General features: G+C 42.1%; 1 protein-coding gene across 1 annotated transcript in view; it reads left to right on the top strand.

Moving 5' to 3' along the window:
* The window catches only part of LOC126485058 (probable G-protein coupled receptor CG31760), a 613,409-nt gene that overhangs the window by 462,150 nt on the left and 134,493 nt on the right, over positions 1-16,766 (top strand). The gene's annotated exons all lie outside the window — the stretch shown is intronic.

A 16,766-nucleotide genomic window follows, 5' to 3' on the forward strand; every position in this document is an offset into this window, starting at 1 on the left:
TGACGATAAGGACTACACATTTACCCATGCCCTAGGGTGGACTCGAACACTCAAACCTCCGACGTGGGGATCCGCGCGAACCGTGGCAGGACGCCCAAGACCACGCGGCTACAGCGCACGGATTGGTAGTGAACCCGGTCCGAAATGGTTTGTTGACCGGCGGTGGTGCCACGAGCAACCGATGGACGAAACTCCGTGTTGACGCCTCGTTATCGAATTCTCGCCACGCGTTCGTGGAACGCCGGAGGTGGAAGTCGGGTTTGTTGTCAGTTAGGTGCCTCCTGGGAGATAACTCGATTAACATGTGATTACGTAGGCTTTCCCGGCGTAATAAGTCTTGAAAGTCTCTTCGGGTTTGCTGCCGGATCCTAAATTCAACTTGACTCGATATATCGGCGATCCAACTGTTCGCCATCTTCAGGAAATGCTGCTTCTGCTGATGAGTCCCGCTGAGAAGTGACGCAAGATTGCAATTCGACGTCCTATATAGGCCACCGTTCAGTACACGGCGCATGCGCCGCCAATCACGGTTTCTGCCTTACAAAACAGGGAGGTGGCGCCGCCCTTAGTGAAACACTGCTGGCAACGATATATCGCAATCAAGGCCGCACCGAAGAACGTTCAGTTTTGATGCGAGATAATACAGGATTCCACGTTTTGCTAAGAGGAAACCCATTGTCTCTGTTGATAAAATTATCAGCCAAAATAATTTCAATAGCCTGCTTATAGACAGTTGGATCGCCGAAATATCAAGTTGATTTTAGGATCCGGCAGCAAACCCGAAGAAACTTTCAAGACATATTACGCCGGGAAAGCCTACTTAATCACATCAAGTACCTCTACGGGGAGGAGATGGTGAAACTTATACAGAAGTTGCAGATGTCCAGAAAAAGAACTCACGCCATTATATCAATGGTGGAACTGATAATGACTTTATCAGTCCTCGAAAAATATAAATGAAGTTCTCGATCAGGCTAAACGCTATCAAATGATCAAGTGAAAATAATTAATACTATTAGTGGATCAGTACTTAGAATCCTGGCACAAAACCTGCATGGCTATACTTGCTTGGACTGCAACACTAGACAAATATAGGGAGGAATTTAACAATTAGAAATGATTGGGGCATTAAAATAAACTTTGGTAAGCGAATTAATAAGGAAGTATAAGGTTACAAATTGTCAACAACAAAAAAACAGCTTTTCTACGTGGAAATGAATATTGACCTCGGTAAAAAAAAACAGCTCACCGTTTTACAAAGTAATAACATTACACAGAATTACACTACTGGCCATTAAAATTGCTACACCACGACGATGACGTGCAACAGACGCGAAATTTTACCGACACGAAGAAGATGCTGTGATATGCAAATTATTAGCTTTTCAAAGCATTCACACAAGGTTGGTGCCGGTGGTGACACCTACGACGTTCTGACATGAGGAAAGTTTCCAACCGATTTCTCATACACAAACAGCAGTTGACCGGCGTTGCCTGGTGAAACGTTGTTGTGGTGCCTCGTGTAAGGAGGAGAAATACGTACCATCATGTTTCCGACTTTGGTAAAGGTCGGATTGTAGCCTATCGCCAATGCGGTTTATCGTATCGCGACATTGCTGCTCGCGTTGGTCGAGATCCAATGACCGCTAGCAAGATATGGAATCGGTGGGTTCAGGAGCGTAATGCGGAACGCCGTCCTGGATCCCAACGGCCTCATATCACTAGCGGTCGAGATGACAGGCATCTCAATGGTGGCCGAGCAACTGGCTCGTCACAATACGCTAGTCACTACTCTTAATGAACTGTGGTATCGTGTTGAAGCTGCATGGGCAGCTGTACCTGTACACGCCAGCCAAGCGTTCATGTGTGTTCTCCACTGTTCCCAGAAGATCACAATCTCAGAAAGTGGGCGGAAAACTCTTTCACTAGTAAATTACAGAGGTTTCTTGTTGTTTTGAAGGAAATATTGCCAAAAAATCGAAGAAAAGCTAGAGATTTTGCTGACATTCTCTTCTTTCCATCCACTTTCTGGTTCTTAATTTAATTGCTAAAGCCCTAATAATCTAATGGGCAGATTGTTTATTTTCCCTGAACACTGTCTTCAAGTGCACGAGCTCTTTGGGTAAACTATCTCCATCACAGATTGTGTGAACTCCGTGTAGAAGTGTTTTAAGATCACTCATAATTAGGGGTGATGTCAACGACTTATTGGTCCTACTTGCAACTGCCCCAATTTCACAACTCTATGCCAACATGCTTAATCTTATCTTTCAAAGACAAGGCTCTAGATAGTTCCAACAGCATCTGCTACCCTCAGTGTGCTTTTGTTTTGTCGTCTCTGTCTTACCTCTGTATTCCTTCCTTTCGCGCTATTGGTATTGTTTTTGTAAACTTACACAACACCAGATAAGAAAAGGAAGATATGAGAAACTATGTGACGGAGCAACTCGTTGACCTGGAGGGAACAGCACTCTGGCGAGCCCTCGGGGTTCGAACCCTGTTCACCTTGTGTCTGAACCAATCTGAAGCTGGATGTCACCACTATTGCTAGCTTATTGTAAAATGTGTTTCCTGTTTGCACGGATATTCAGATAGTTCTGTTCAGCATTTTCTAATTTATTATAATTTCCTACATTTAAACTTTGTCATGTTCATGTTTATGATCATTACTCACTGTAAAAGAAGCAACGTGGTTGAGTTAAGGAAGAGTAGTGACAGGCGCCCGGTTTAAACTTCGCCGATTGTAGTAGTCAACGACCGGCTGCTCTCCCGATAAGGCATCGTAACAGTTTTTGAAATTAATAAATTGATAACCTCTTCGGAACGCTTTAGAAATTCTGTGACAAGTATCTTTGCCTTTTATAATTGAGAACTGCACTATATTAGCAGCTACTAGAAAATTTAATAAATTATTTCTTGTGTTAGAATAAAACTATTATTCTGGTATTAATACCGCATCTACCTGAATGTTGGGTGGATTTGTTCTCTGTGTTAACGCTATTCCTTTCAGTCCATTTCCAATTCTTTATGTTTTCTCAATACACAAATGTGTACCACGGGTGTCCATAGCTAAACTGCACAGTACAAGTTCGGCACTGGATGTTGTTGTTGTTGTTGTTGTTGTTGTTGTTGCTGTGGTCTTCAGTCCTGAGACTGGCTTGATGTAGCTCTCCATGCTACCCTATCCTCGGCAAGCTTCTTCATCTCCCAGTACTTACTGCAACCTACATCCTTCTGAATCCGCTTGGTGTATTCCTCTCTTGGTCTCACTCTACAATTTTTACCCTCCAGGCTGCCCTCCAATGCTAAATTTGTGATCCCTTGATGCCTCAGAACATGTCCTACCAACCGGTCCCTTCTTCTTGTCAAATTGTGCCACAAATTCCTCTTCTCCCCAATTCTATTCAGTACTATCTCATTAGTTATGTGATCCACCCATCTAATCTTCAGCATTCTTCTGTAGCACCACATTTTGAAAGCTTCTATTCTCTTCTTGTCCAAACTATTTATCGTCTATGTTTCACTTCCATACATTGCTACACTTCATACAAGTACTTTCAGAAACGACTTCCTCACACTTAAATCTATACTCGATGTTAACAAATTTCTCTTCTTCAGAAACGCTTTCCTTGCCATTGCCGGTCTACATTTTATATCCTCTCTACTTTGACCATCATCAGTTATTTTACTCCTCAAATAGCAAAATTCCTTTACTACTTTTAATGTCTCATTTCCTAATCTAATTCCCTCAGCATCACCCGACCTAATTCGACTACATTCCATTATCCTCGTTTTGCTTTTGTTGGTGTTCATCTTATAGTCTCCTTTCAAGACACTGTCCATTCCGTTCAACTGCTCTTCCAAGTCCTTTGCTGTCTCTGATGGAATTACAATGTCATCAGCAAACCTCAAAGTTTTTATTTCTTCTCCATGGATTTTAATACCTACTCCGAGTTTTTCTTTTGTTTCCTTCAGTGCTTGCTCAATATAAAGATTGAATAACATCGGGGAGAGGCTACAACCCCGTCTCACTCCCTTCCCAACTCCTCGACTCTTATAACTGCGTTCTGGTTTCTGTACAAATTGTAAATAGCCTTTCGCTCCCTGTATTTTACCCCTGTCACTTTTAGAGTTTGAAAGAGAGTATTTCAATCAACATTGACAAAAGTTTCCACTAATTCTTCAAATGCTAGAAACGTAGGTTTCCCTTTCCTTAATCTTTCTTCTAAGATACGTCGTAAGGTCAGTATTGCCTTACGTGTTCCAATATTTCTACGGAATCCAAACTGATATTCCCCGAGTTCGGCTTCTACCAGTTTTTCATTCGTCTGTATAGAATTCGTGTTAGTGTTTTGCAGTTGTGACTTATTAAACTGATAGTTCGGTAATTTTCACATCTGTCAACACCTGCTTTCTTTGGGATTGGATACTGTTCATCAAATTTATTATATTTAACTTTTTATTCATCATTAATTGTTTTGTATTACAACGTTTTCGCGTCTCAGGTGCGCAAGTTAAGATGTACATGGTTCCAAATGGTTTCTTAGGTGTAAGTAAATTATATTTGTCATACTTATCTGTTCAAAACTTATTTTACTACTACGTAAATTGACACGTTCACCGTTGCTTTACAGTTGATCATTGTAAAGCGACTGGAGTTTAATATTGCTGGCACAGAGATATACTGGCTGGACAAGTCCTCTTTTATTGTGAGTCTGAATTAATTTATGCTGTCAACGAACGGTGGGCAGTAGTTTTACAAGCGTAGCATAGCGGACAGCGACACGACAACTATTTAACAGTAGACACGTTACGTTGTCAGATCTGAGTGCGACTGTCGAATAGAGTGAACAGAACATGTCGATTTATTGCCTTGTACATGTCGGGATTTGTGCCTCCAGAACAGAGTTTACTGTATGTGCTACTGTTCAGCCTTTGAAGCAATCTGCTGCAGAAAGTCTTAGTTTGCTAGTGGACACGTATGGAGAACATTGTCAGTCGTAAACAAATTTAGAGATTGGTTTCAATGATTCAAAACAACGTTTTTGATGGGAGCGCAAAAGCGCCCTCGGCGGTGTGGTATACCGTGAGGTACTGCAACCGGATCAAAGGGTGAATGCTGCTCGCTACTAGGTAAAATTACTCAATTTGAAGTGCGAATGGAGAGGCAAACTTTCGCAATAAGCCCTCAGTTGTAACAAAGTGACTCTGATTTATGTTTATTGCAAACCACATGTTGCAAACTTCGTGCAGCAAGAACTGAAAGACATCGATGGAATGTCTTACCTGTCACACCGTACTCAGCGAACGTTGCCCCTCCGGTTACGATTTGTTTCGGTCAGGATACCTTTCTCAGCCCGCCCTGCTAGCCGTGCGGTCCAACACAATGCTTCCCGAGTGGGAAGGCGTGTTGGTTCCTGGCACGAATCCGCCCCGCGGATTAGTGTCGACGTCCGGTGTGGCGGCCGGCCTGTTGATGGTTTTTAAGCGGTTCTCCATCTGCCTCGGCGAATGCGGGTTCGTTCCCCCTATTCTGCCTCAGTTACACTACGTCGGCGATTGCTGCGCGAACAATGTCTCCACATACCCGTACACCATAACACCATAATTACTCTAACACGCAAACATTGGGGCCTACACTCGTCTGGAATGAGACGTTCCCCGGTGAGGGGGGGGGGGGGGTTCACTGTTGGCCCAATCACACAATAACCCTGGGTTCGGTATGGGGCGGCCCTGGAGTGAGTGGACGGCTGTAGCCTGTTGTGGGGTTGTTTACCACTGAGAGCTACGGCGGGGGACGAAGCCTCTCCGTCGTTTCCAGGTCCCCAGTTCAATACATGTATACATGCCTTTCTCACCTAACGCTTCACTCTTTCTAGCGATTTTGAAAACTATTTCCGTTAGTGGATCACCTCAAAAGTATCTGAATTTCTTTTATCGCGTAAATCATGTGTTACCCGAATAGTGGGAAAGGTTGTAGCTGCCGAAAGACACTGCTTCACTTATTTGTCTTATACCATTCTTTTAAAATATACAAATCTTTCGTGTCTAACAAATAAGAGAATTAATCAAAGTACTCAGGAATTTACCTCTTTAGAGACAGAGACAGAGACAAACTAACGACAGGTGCAACCATTTAAATTGAATCAATGAGTTTTTAAGATACCGCAGAACAAGAGACAGCGAATAGTATTTCAGTGTAAAAGCTCAGGATGGAGAAATTTAAGTACACGACAGTGTTGATGGATCTACCAGCAGGTGTAGGCACATTACAGGGCGATAACCAGTCTTCGTTATTGATGGTGATGGAGTTGCTGTTGTTGTTCTTGTTGTTGTTGTTGTTGGTGGTGGTGGTGGAGGAGGAGGTGATGGTGATGGTGACGACGATGATGACGACGACGAAAGTAATAACTACGACCAAGCGGAAAATGGTGACTGGACGCATTGTGGGTTATTGCCATATCTTCACTGGAACATAATGTGCGAATTACATGCATACGATTTTTCGGATTAAAATGATCAGAACATTGGTTTCCTCTTCAGTTTGTTAATGTCGCTAACATACTACAAACTCGTGATATTTTGCCCAGTTAGGAGTTACTACATGTCAAATAAGCGTATGAATGATTAATAGCGTAATAATTATAGTTACAAAAATCTTCTTCGTACAACTGTGTATGCTGAAGTGCAAAAATAAGGCATGTCTTATCCCATGTACTTTACTAAAAGACTGTAAGAAGGATTACATGGATACCATAATTACACCCGAGGCTAGGAGAGATCTTAGGCTTTTCATTTAAACGATTTTAGATCCGTTTTATGTCGGAAAACCACTGCAGCTACAGTGGACATGCAGGAACTCTTCAAATGAAATTACGAACGTCGTTATAGTGACAAAACTGATTTTAATAAGTTGTAATTTTTTGGTTATAATTTTTCTTGCCTCTTTTCTGAAGCAGTGACACATCCGAAATAGCCTCAAAGATACTTCGAGATACCATTTTCTTGTTTTTGTTCTGTGCATGTTTTCGGTTCTCCGATTTTCTGGGTGAGTCGTGCTACAGAGAACAGAGTATCATTCAGTCCCGGTTGTGTACGCCAATAATTGCTCGGTGTCTGATTGCCTACTACTGCTGTTGTCTTATTTTACGAATAATATGAAGCGTTTTACATCGGGGTCGACTTCACTTTACAATCTGCGTTGAACGGTCATCGGCTGTTTGATATTGTGTTCTCCAGATTGAGAAACCGTGCTTTTCGAATTTGTCGAGTCTTCCGTATTTAACGAGCGGCTGGGAGACAAAGATTATTTTGCAGTGCAGTCAAAGGGTCACCTTTCATGGTGGGGAGGGAAGCAGAAGAGGGACGGATGGGGACGACGACGAAATAGGTTCCTGCCGGATTTTAGTACAATATAAACAGTATGAAGGTGGTATCTGTACAGATAACATTGATCTTGCAGCTCTCGAAGAATGAAGTTATAATGAAATATAGGTTTTCCGCTGCTTACGGACGTTGATAAATATCAATGGGGACAGTTGAAAAATGTGTGCCCCAAGTTGGACTCGAGCGCTGGATCTTCTGCTTACTTGGCAGACGTTCCATCCGACTGAGCCACCTTTTCTTTTTTTGTTTATTTTTATTTATTTATTAATTTTCTTTTTTTGAGGAAGATGTTCAATTTATTGGTAATAACATTCTACAGTACTACATAATTTTCAACTGACGTTTAAAAGTACTAAAACAAGATCATTGGCCGGTAAGTTGGAAGTGTGGGTCTCACGGCGAACGTGACAGAGGTAAGTCCCTGTAGACGCCCTATCCTCTGCGTCCTTGGCAGCTCAGTCGGATAGAGTGCATGCCATGTAACCATAAGATCGCGGGTTCGAGTCCCAGTGTGGGCACTCATTTTTCAACTGTCCCCCGTTGTAATATATCAATGCCTGTAAGCAGCGAAAGGTATAGATTTCATTATAACTTCAATACAAATAGTGTCGTTACGCACCAGCTTTATTTTGGAGCAGTAATGTGACTTAAGAAACGAACAATAATATCACTTGTCCTGGCGCATACTTTTCATGGTGATATTTAAACAACTATTTCACAGTTTATGATTTTCTGGGTCGTGTAATGTTAAATCATTTCACCAAGAGATAGAAGTATTTTATTTCAGATCCAGTGTGGTAAAGAAATACACTTGTTCCTACTGAACATAAGCGTGTACCGTTGGGTAATTTTCGTTTCTTTTGCAAAACCCCGTATGTGTAAGTGAATTAAACTACATGAGAATTAATCATGTAATAGGTACATCCTTGAGTCTCACTGCTAAAGTTAATGTACGCAAAGGATTTACTTATGCTGTAAATTAGTTTGTCGTTCACACTGAATCTGATGATGGGGAACTGAGGTATTATTTGCCATTGGAAAAATTAAAATGTAAAAAGAAACTGAAGATTTAAATGCACTTTGTGGTTTATAACAAAAATCATTGGAATCATAAAACATTTTAGATGATGATTCACGATGGGGTGGAGTTGATTCTTAACTTCACATCTGACTTGTGAAATCTTTCGAAACATGACTAAATAACGATTACCATGACTGTTTGTCTGAATCAAGCACCGAAGAATCTGCAGATCTGAGAATGCACGGACAAACATGGTACAGTGAAACCTGTCATCTTGCTTGTCCTAATATGAAAGAGCTGAAAGCTTTGCTCACCATAATCATTGGTGTAATAAGAGCAGAGTGAGGACGCCGTGTCTCTGTGCCACATAAAGTTCGATGTTACAACAGTCTACAGAGCACTTAAGGGTAAAGCTCGCAGATCTCTCATCTGTTCGGCTCCAAGATCCGTGACGAAGTATTACGTCTCAATTCTATAAGTACTGGCGGCTCCATTCTTCCTGCTAGCAAAGTTTTACCACCGGTCTCTCTGAAGTTGCTACAGCATGCTGACGGTGTAATTGTTCCTTCAACAAAATATCCTTCCAAGAAAAGGTTAAATGTCAATAAGCCAATGCATTGAGTTTCCTCCTGATTTTCTATATAAAAAAAAGAAAGAATAAACTTTCCGATAAATTTATCCTCCTGAGATCACATCTGTAACACCAATCAGTGCTCTCTCAACAACCAGCTAGCCTCGCATTACAGGTCCAGAGAAATTCTAAAAAACTATTCACAAGGCCGCTTACTGACTCTGCTGCAACTTCTGAACCTTTATGCCAGACCTCTTTCAATATGTTATTTCGGATAGCTGGAAAACGTTTACCTGGTGAATTATTTATCTTACTTTATTAAGTACCAGTATTTTCCACGATTCTTGTGCTTACATCAAACTGACAGAGTTCTGTCCACTGGAAGTAATGCTTTTGCCTTCGCCTTTTACAGCACATACACTACACAGTTCAGTAGCATGTGCTCCACTACACACTCCCTGAAGCTGCTCTCCTCCCCTATACAGAGTGTGTCATAACTAATGGCGTACACGCATACAGTTGAAAGTACTCGATACAAGAAGTAAAAAAGTCTCAGTAAACATAAGGTCGAAAATGCATACCTTAAGAGCGACAAGCAGTTTTTCATGATACTGTGAAGCAAATCTCTTCTATTGCCAGCTCTTTGCTTTCCATATTTTGGGAAATGGTAATGTCGACCAAAACAAGAAAAAAATGTTGAATAAACATGTGCTCTAAAATGCATACCTTAAGAGATATGAACACTTGCTCATCTTCGCTACTTCGAAACACAACTCTTCTAATGAACAATTGCTTATAACTTTTGAGTATGCATTTTACAGATAATGTTTACTAGACATTTATTCTGGTTTTGGTTTATACTGCCACTTACAAAAATGTGGAAAGCAAAGAGCTTGCAGTAGAAGAGATCAGCTTCACAGCATCGAAGATGAAAAATTGCTCGTAGCTCTTAAGGTATGCATTTTCGATCCTATGTTTCCTGAGACTTTTTTGCTTCTAGTATCGTGTACTTTCAGCTCTATGTGTTTACTCCATTAATTATGATGCACCCTGTACTTGTGCAAAAGGCTGCATACCCTCAGCTCCCCAGGGATAGTTCCGCTGAGACTTACTACAAGTCACCTTCCTCATATTTACAACTCCCCTCATTTCCAAAGCTCGTCCATTAAAACCAACTGCTACAGCCAGTACCACGTTACATTACAGAAAGTTAAAAGGAGGACATAAAATCACCACATTACTGTAGTTTTATTAATCCCATTAAAATATCTCAGTTTCCCTTGAGCCACATTATTACTTGTAAATTAATGAAAAGGGACAAGCCAAAAGGTTTGATATTATCCGCGATATGTCACCTGTACAAAAACTTTGTGCATGAGGTTCGCCTCTTAAGAAATGTAGTGGGGCATCAACAAGAAAAATTCTGAATTGAGGCGCACCCAGTGAGGTCAACAAATTAGATGACGACCACTGTCAGTGGAACAGTGGAGGGTAAAACAAAAGGTATCGTTCCCAACCACAACATGGAAATAAAGGTACAACACAAAAGAAAACGCATTCATCTACAGGGAAACCATCTTATCCGTCTTATCCGTTCATCTTTCCAGAAGGCCATAATGCTGAAGGCTACTTGATCATCAAAAACATTAGAGAGTGCATATCAAAAGCTCAGTTAGTTCTTTACCAAGGCTAGAATTCTAATTACATTACAAACTGCTTACAAGTCTGCCCTTCGCACCATGTGGTTCCTTGATTATTATCCAAGTGAACTGATAAATCATAACTTGAACCTCAGCCCATGCGCATTTTCATTTCTATGCTGTATCAATGTTTATGACTTAAGTTTACAATTTACTCACATTGGTTCAAAATGGTTCAAATGGCTCTGAGCACTATTCGACTTAACTTCTGAGGTCATCAGTCGCCTAGAACTTAGAACTAATTAAACCTAACTAACCTAATGACATCACACACATCCATGCCCGAGGCAGGATTCGAACCTGCGACTGAAGCGGTCACTCGGCTCCAGACTGTAGCGCCTAGAACCGCACAGCCACTCCGGCCGGCCGCAAATTGGTGCTAGGACTAAAATTTATTATTGTTCTTTTAGAATATCGACCAAAATCGTGGAAGATATGTTAATCAAGTATTCAAGAATCATAACCTAGATACAATTTAACATGTATAATACACAAGCAATGTCATGAAGAACATGATTGGAAATATATGAAACAGACATTTCAACAATCATACCATTGATCCAATGGTCTCTTATAACTACTCCTGTTCTCATGTGTAACCTATATGTACCATTACGTAATACAGGTAGCAACAAAAGAACTCGAAAGTTAATGAAAAGTCTATATTTAATAGGTGGTCTATTAAAGCATCGTTTGTATGTATATTAATTTCCTACGATAGCGACCACAAAACGTAGCTGAGAATAAGCACATCAAATTATTACTTGCAAACAATTCGAACTATCCCTATGATGAACTAGTATTTTCTACTGTGATATTAAGTGTACATATTAGGAAACAAATTATTAACTCTGCCATCACTCATATCTTTTTAAGGTCCTTTAGACTCACATTATAATGTAACACAGGAACATTATTCGAATTGTTGAGTGTTCAACATACTTTATGCTATTACACAACGAAATATATGAAGTACATTCATCAATTAAAAATCTAAATATCCGTGTTAATGTATCAGTCTGTTCAAGGAAAACAAAAAACAACAGTGAATATGAACCTAATCGGCGATTGGATATACAACATTGTTACATTAGAACTGTGAGCTGTTCACATTGTCACAGGTAAAGTGTGCCATCACATAATCACGAAACGTTTTGGAGACAGATGTGAATCGTTCTTGAGGGCATGCGTGCAGCCATACATCGAAGAATGCGTGTGGCGCGACAGGCAGGTTCATCTCGGTTTGGACACGGCAGACAGATCACTTTCAACATCTGGCAGACGTCTTCCTCAAAAGGGTGTAAGTGAGACTGTCAACAGAGTGCGAATAAGTGTTCGGAATGAGGATGTGACTGCAGCCACTTGTCTCCTTGCTATCGTTTCAAAGCAAACATTTGCTTTTTTATTGCTCCTCCCAAACGTTGGCGTGTTAATAACGGATGTTGATCATTCTGTGTCTGTAAACTCGACTGTATAGTGCCCGTGAGGTGGTAATGGCTACATCGATGCCTGAACAGGTTTGTGTTGTGGAGTAGTGTGAACTGGTTGGTCCTCACTATCCATGGGATTAGACTGCACAAGTTAAACAATGCAGTTTCCTACAGATGATACCAAGTTGGTGTTCTCCCCAGAATGCTAAACTAACAGTGGCCACACAGCATGGTATGCCTAGTGGAACAAACAGGCTATCCTATAAACCTCTCACAAGAAGGGAAAGTATAACACTTCATCTTATATTATACTAGTCTCTCTGTGTGTGAAGTACTGCAGGAAGAAATGTCTACTTCCTGCTGTCCATAGAGCCAACATGACAAAGAGTCTCATCAGACACAGTGTAAGAGGTTGCCAACGTAAACATCAACATCTGTGGCGTCCCAAGTTACGGCATAACCGTGTTTTGATTGTGAAGCCACCCCTCTGTTCATCAGTTATCTGCCTTCATACACTTCGGACTTGACCACCAAGTGAGCATATGTCCTTATGTTCCTCCTTCCATTAACCTGTTGACACAAGTGAACAAGATGCACAAGCTGTGACATTGTCACAAACAAAACAGTGAACCGAACATAGAACATAGAACGGCAGAGATCAATGCGGGGCGTACGAGAAACGTGTGCGTTGAGACAGTTCAAAATTTGGCGTTAATGGGGTATGGCAGCAGAAGGCCGAGGCGAGTGACTTTGCTAAGAGGACGACATCGGCAGCAGCGGCTCTCCTGGGCTCGTCACAATGTCGGTTGGACCCCAGATGAGTGGAAAACCGTCTCGTGGTCGAATGAGCTGGTTATAGGGTGTTCGAATGTGACGCAGACCCCACGATGCCACGGACACCAAGTTGTCAGCAAGGCACCCTGCTATCTGGTGGTGGCCCCATCAGGTCTATGCTGTGTTTACATGGAATGGGATAGGCCTCAGTTCCAACTGAACCACTCACTTACTGGAAAAGGTTATGTCCGGCTACTTGGAAACTATCTGCATCCATTCAATCAATGACTTCATGTTCCTAAACAACGACGGAATTTTTCTTTATGCCAATGCACGATATCAAAGGGTCACAATTATTCGTGACTGGTTAGAAGCACGTTCTGGACAATTCTAGGGAATGATTTGGCCATCCTGATCGGCCTTCGAACATTTGTGGGACATAACTGAGACGTCAATTCGTGCACATAATCCTGCATTGGCATGACGGCTGTAGAGGCAGCATGGCTCAATATTTCTGCAGGAGACTTCCACCAACTTGTTGAGTCGACGTCATGTCGATCTGCTGCACTACGGCGGGTAAGAGGCGGTTCGATACAATGTTTGGGGATATTCCATGACTTCTGTCACCTCTGTATATAGTTTGCTGTACATTCTCCACCATAATAACGGCATGGTATGAGTGATAAACTCATAATTGAACACGATTTGTAACCAAAAAATATTTGGAGGTCAGAAGATGACAGTTTCTGCTGTCGTAAACGGCTGTCAGTAATAAATATTACTTAATGCGATCTAGCTATAAAGAGTTTTCCAATTTATGTATAAATAGCTCCATCCATTTTCTTAATATGAGAAGTTCAAAATAATACCTTTTCTGTAAAGCAGTATGTGTCACACTTTTATTTATGAATCTGTCGTTTACATATTGCCTGGTAACTTATCACACTCCTTGGTAATTTATGTGTTGAGCATGAATTATTAAGTAGTGGTAACACGGTACAGTGGAACAATTACCATAGTGAAACCAATAAACCTCGATCCTATAAAAAAACTTCAGTATATAAAACAACTTCAAGTCTGGTTACAATAGAAATAAGTTATACCTTAAATATTTGACGTTAAGTATGCAAGCAGGAAGCAGCATAGAAAAAGATTGAAATAATATTTCAAGTTAATTGGAAGTCGCTAAGAGTTCTCCTTACTAAATACTTGAGTACAGTATGGGTAACGTGTGCTGCGTTTTAAGCAAAAGCTAGTTTTTCAAGGATTTCCGTGTTTGTGGCGTTTCACCTCCTGAACCCTTCCTTGTACCATGAAAAAATTTTCCAGGAATTTTCAGTGGTATTTGTGGATATTATATATAGACTGTGTTACGAAAGGATTTAATAGTAACGAAACAATAAAGTAAAACGTCATGCCCGTTGTTGCAGTCTTACTGCATGGACAGTTTATGGTTTTCAATACAATCCTGTGCACTATCGGAGGTGTTTATCACTTAAGTCATTATCTAGAATTTGGCATTTCAGCATATGTCAACTACTGTCTCTTAACTCTCCCTATTTTTAACACTGACTTTTATCGTGTTCTCTTTTATCACTTTTTATTACTGTAAAGCTTTTTATACGTGATACCTGTAAGCTCATTACAGACTTCAACCATTGGATCCCCCTTTATTTTACGCTGTTCAATTAATTATTGAAAAGTAGTGTATGCCGACATTAGCGACATCTGGTGAACTTACAACACAAACTTCTTGTGGCTACTGTACGGCAGCTTGTTTTGAACAACAGTGCTACTAACAACATGACACATGCATATGTTGTTATTTGTATATATGTGACGATGCTGGTGCTGATTGTGCATTTAACATTTGACGATGCCACTATGGCTGCAGTACATTAGCACTTTCTTTTTATAAAACACGTATGCCTCTTCATCTATAAAGCGCACAAATGCATATATTTGTCAGTAATACTTTTCATTATGGTCTACACTCCTGGAAATTGAAATAAGAACACCATGAATTCATTGTCCCAGGAAGGGGAAACTTTATTGACACATTCCTGGGGTCAGATACATCACATGATCACACTGACAGAACCACAGGCACATAGACACAGGCAACAGAGCATGCACAATGTGGGCACTAGTACAGTGTATATCCACCTTTCGCAGCAATGCAGGCTGCTATTCTCCCATGGAGACGATCGTAGAGATGCTGGATGTAGTCCTGTGGAACGCCTTGCCATGCCATTTCCACCTGGCGCCTCAGTTGGACCAGCGTTCGTGCTGGACGTGCAGACCGCGTGAGACGACGCTTCATCCAGTCCCAAACATGCTCAATGGGGGACAGATCCGGAGATCTTGCTGGCCAGGGTAGTTGACGTACACCTTCTAGAGCACGTTGGGTGGCACGGGATACATGCGGACGTGCATTGTCCTGTTGGAACAGCAAGTTCCCTTGCCGGTCTAGGAATGGTAGAACGATGGGTTCGATGACGGTTTGGATGTACCGTGCACTATTCAGTGTCCCTCGACGATCACCAGTGGTGTACGGCCAGTGTAGGAGATCGCTCCCCACACCATGATGCTGGGTGTTGGCCCTGTGTGCCTCGGTCGTATGCAGTCCTGATTGTGGCGCTCACCTGCACGGCGCCAAACACGCATACGACCATCATTGGCACCAAGGCAGAAGCGACTCTCATCGCTGAAGACGACACGTCTCCATTCGTCCCTCCATTCACGCCTGTCGCGACACCACTGGAGGCGGGCTGCACGATGTTGGGGCGTGAGCGGAAGACGGCCTAACGGTGTGCGGGACCGTAGCCCAGCTTCATGGAGACGGTTGCGAATGGTCCTCGCCGATACCCCAGGAGCAACAGTGTCCCTAATTTGCTGGGAAGTGGCGGTGCGGTCCCCTACGGCACTGCGTAGGATCCTACGGTCTTGGCGCGCATCCGTGCATCGCTGCGGTCCGGTCCCAGGTCGACGGGCACGTGCACCTTCCGCCGACCACTGGCGACAACATCGATGTACTGTGGAGACCTCACGCCCCACGTGTTGAGCAATTCGGCGGTACGTCCACCCGGCCTCCCGCATGCCCGCTATACTCCTTCGCTCAAAGTCCGTCAACTGCACATACGGTTCACGTCCACGCTGTCGCGGCATGCTACCAGTGTTGAAGACTGCGAGGGAGCTCCGTATGCTACGGCAAACTGGCTGACACTGACGGCGACGGTGCACAAATGCTGCGCAGCTAGCGCCATTCGACGGCCAACACCGCGGTTCCTGGTGTGTCCGCTGTGCCGTGCGTGTGATCATTGCTTGTACAGCCCTCTCGCAGTGTCCGGAGCAAGTATGGTGGGTCTGACACACCGGTGTCAATGTGTTCTTTTTTCCATTTCCAGGAGTGTATTTATTATTTTTAATCTGTAGACATTCGGCGAGTGTATTTATGTCTTTTCCCACTTTTTGCTGCAGATCAGATGGTAGTCATTATAGAGAGAAACCGGTAATCTGTTAACAACAAGTTTGTGACCTTACACGTAAATTAAGAGAAATTTAATGAAAATATAGTTACCGACGAACTTCTTTCCTTTCACCATTTTGTGGGGGGAGTCAGAGAGAAAATGTTTGCTACAGGTTTTATATTATGCGCAAAGTTTCTTGGATGTCGCTAAGTGTTCTTATTTTCAAATTCTGGATGACAATATTCTGGGCACTTTCTTTATTGTGGGTTATGTGCTTCGCGACTTGTACACAGTTTCTTGTTGTAGTTCTTGCATTGCTGTGTTCAACATTTACCACAGGACTATATCTCTTAATGAACACATTATAAGAGTATATCAATTTTTAAATTCGACCAGTAATTACGTGAAATAATC

The sequence above is a fragment of the Schistocerca serialis genome, chromosome 6 (genome assembly GCF_023864345.2).
Source record: "Schistocerca serialis cubense isolate TAMUIC-IGC-003099 chromosome 6, iqSchSeri2.2, whole genome shotgun sequence".
In the NCBI taxonomy this organism is placed as follows: domain Eukaryota; kingdom Metazoa; phylum Arthropoda; class Insecta; order Orthoptera; family Acrididae; genus Schistocerca; species Schistocerca serialis.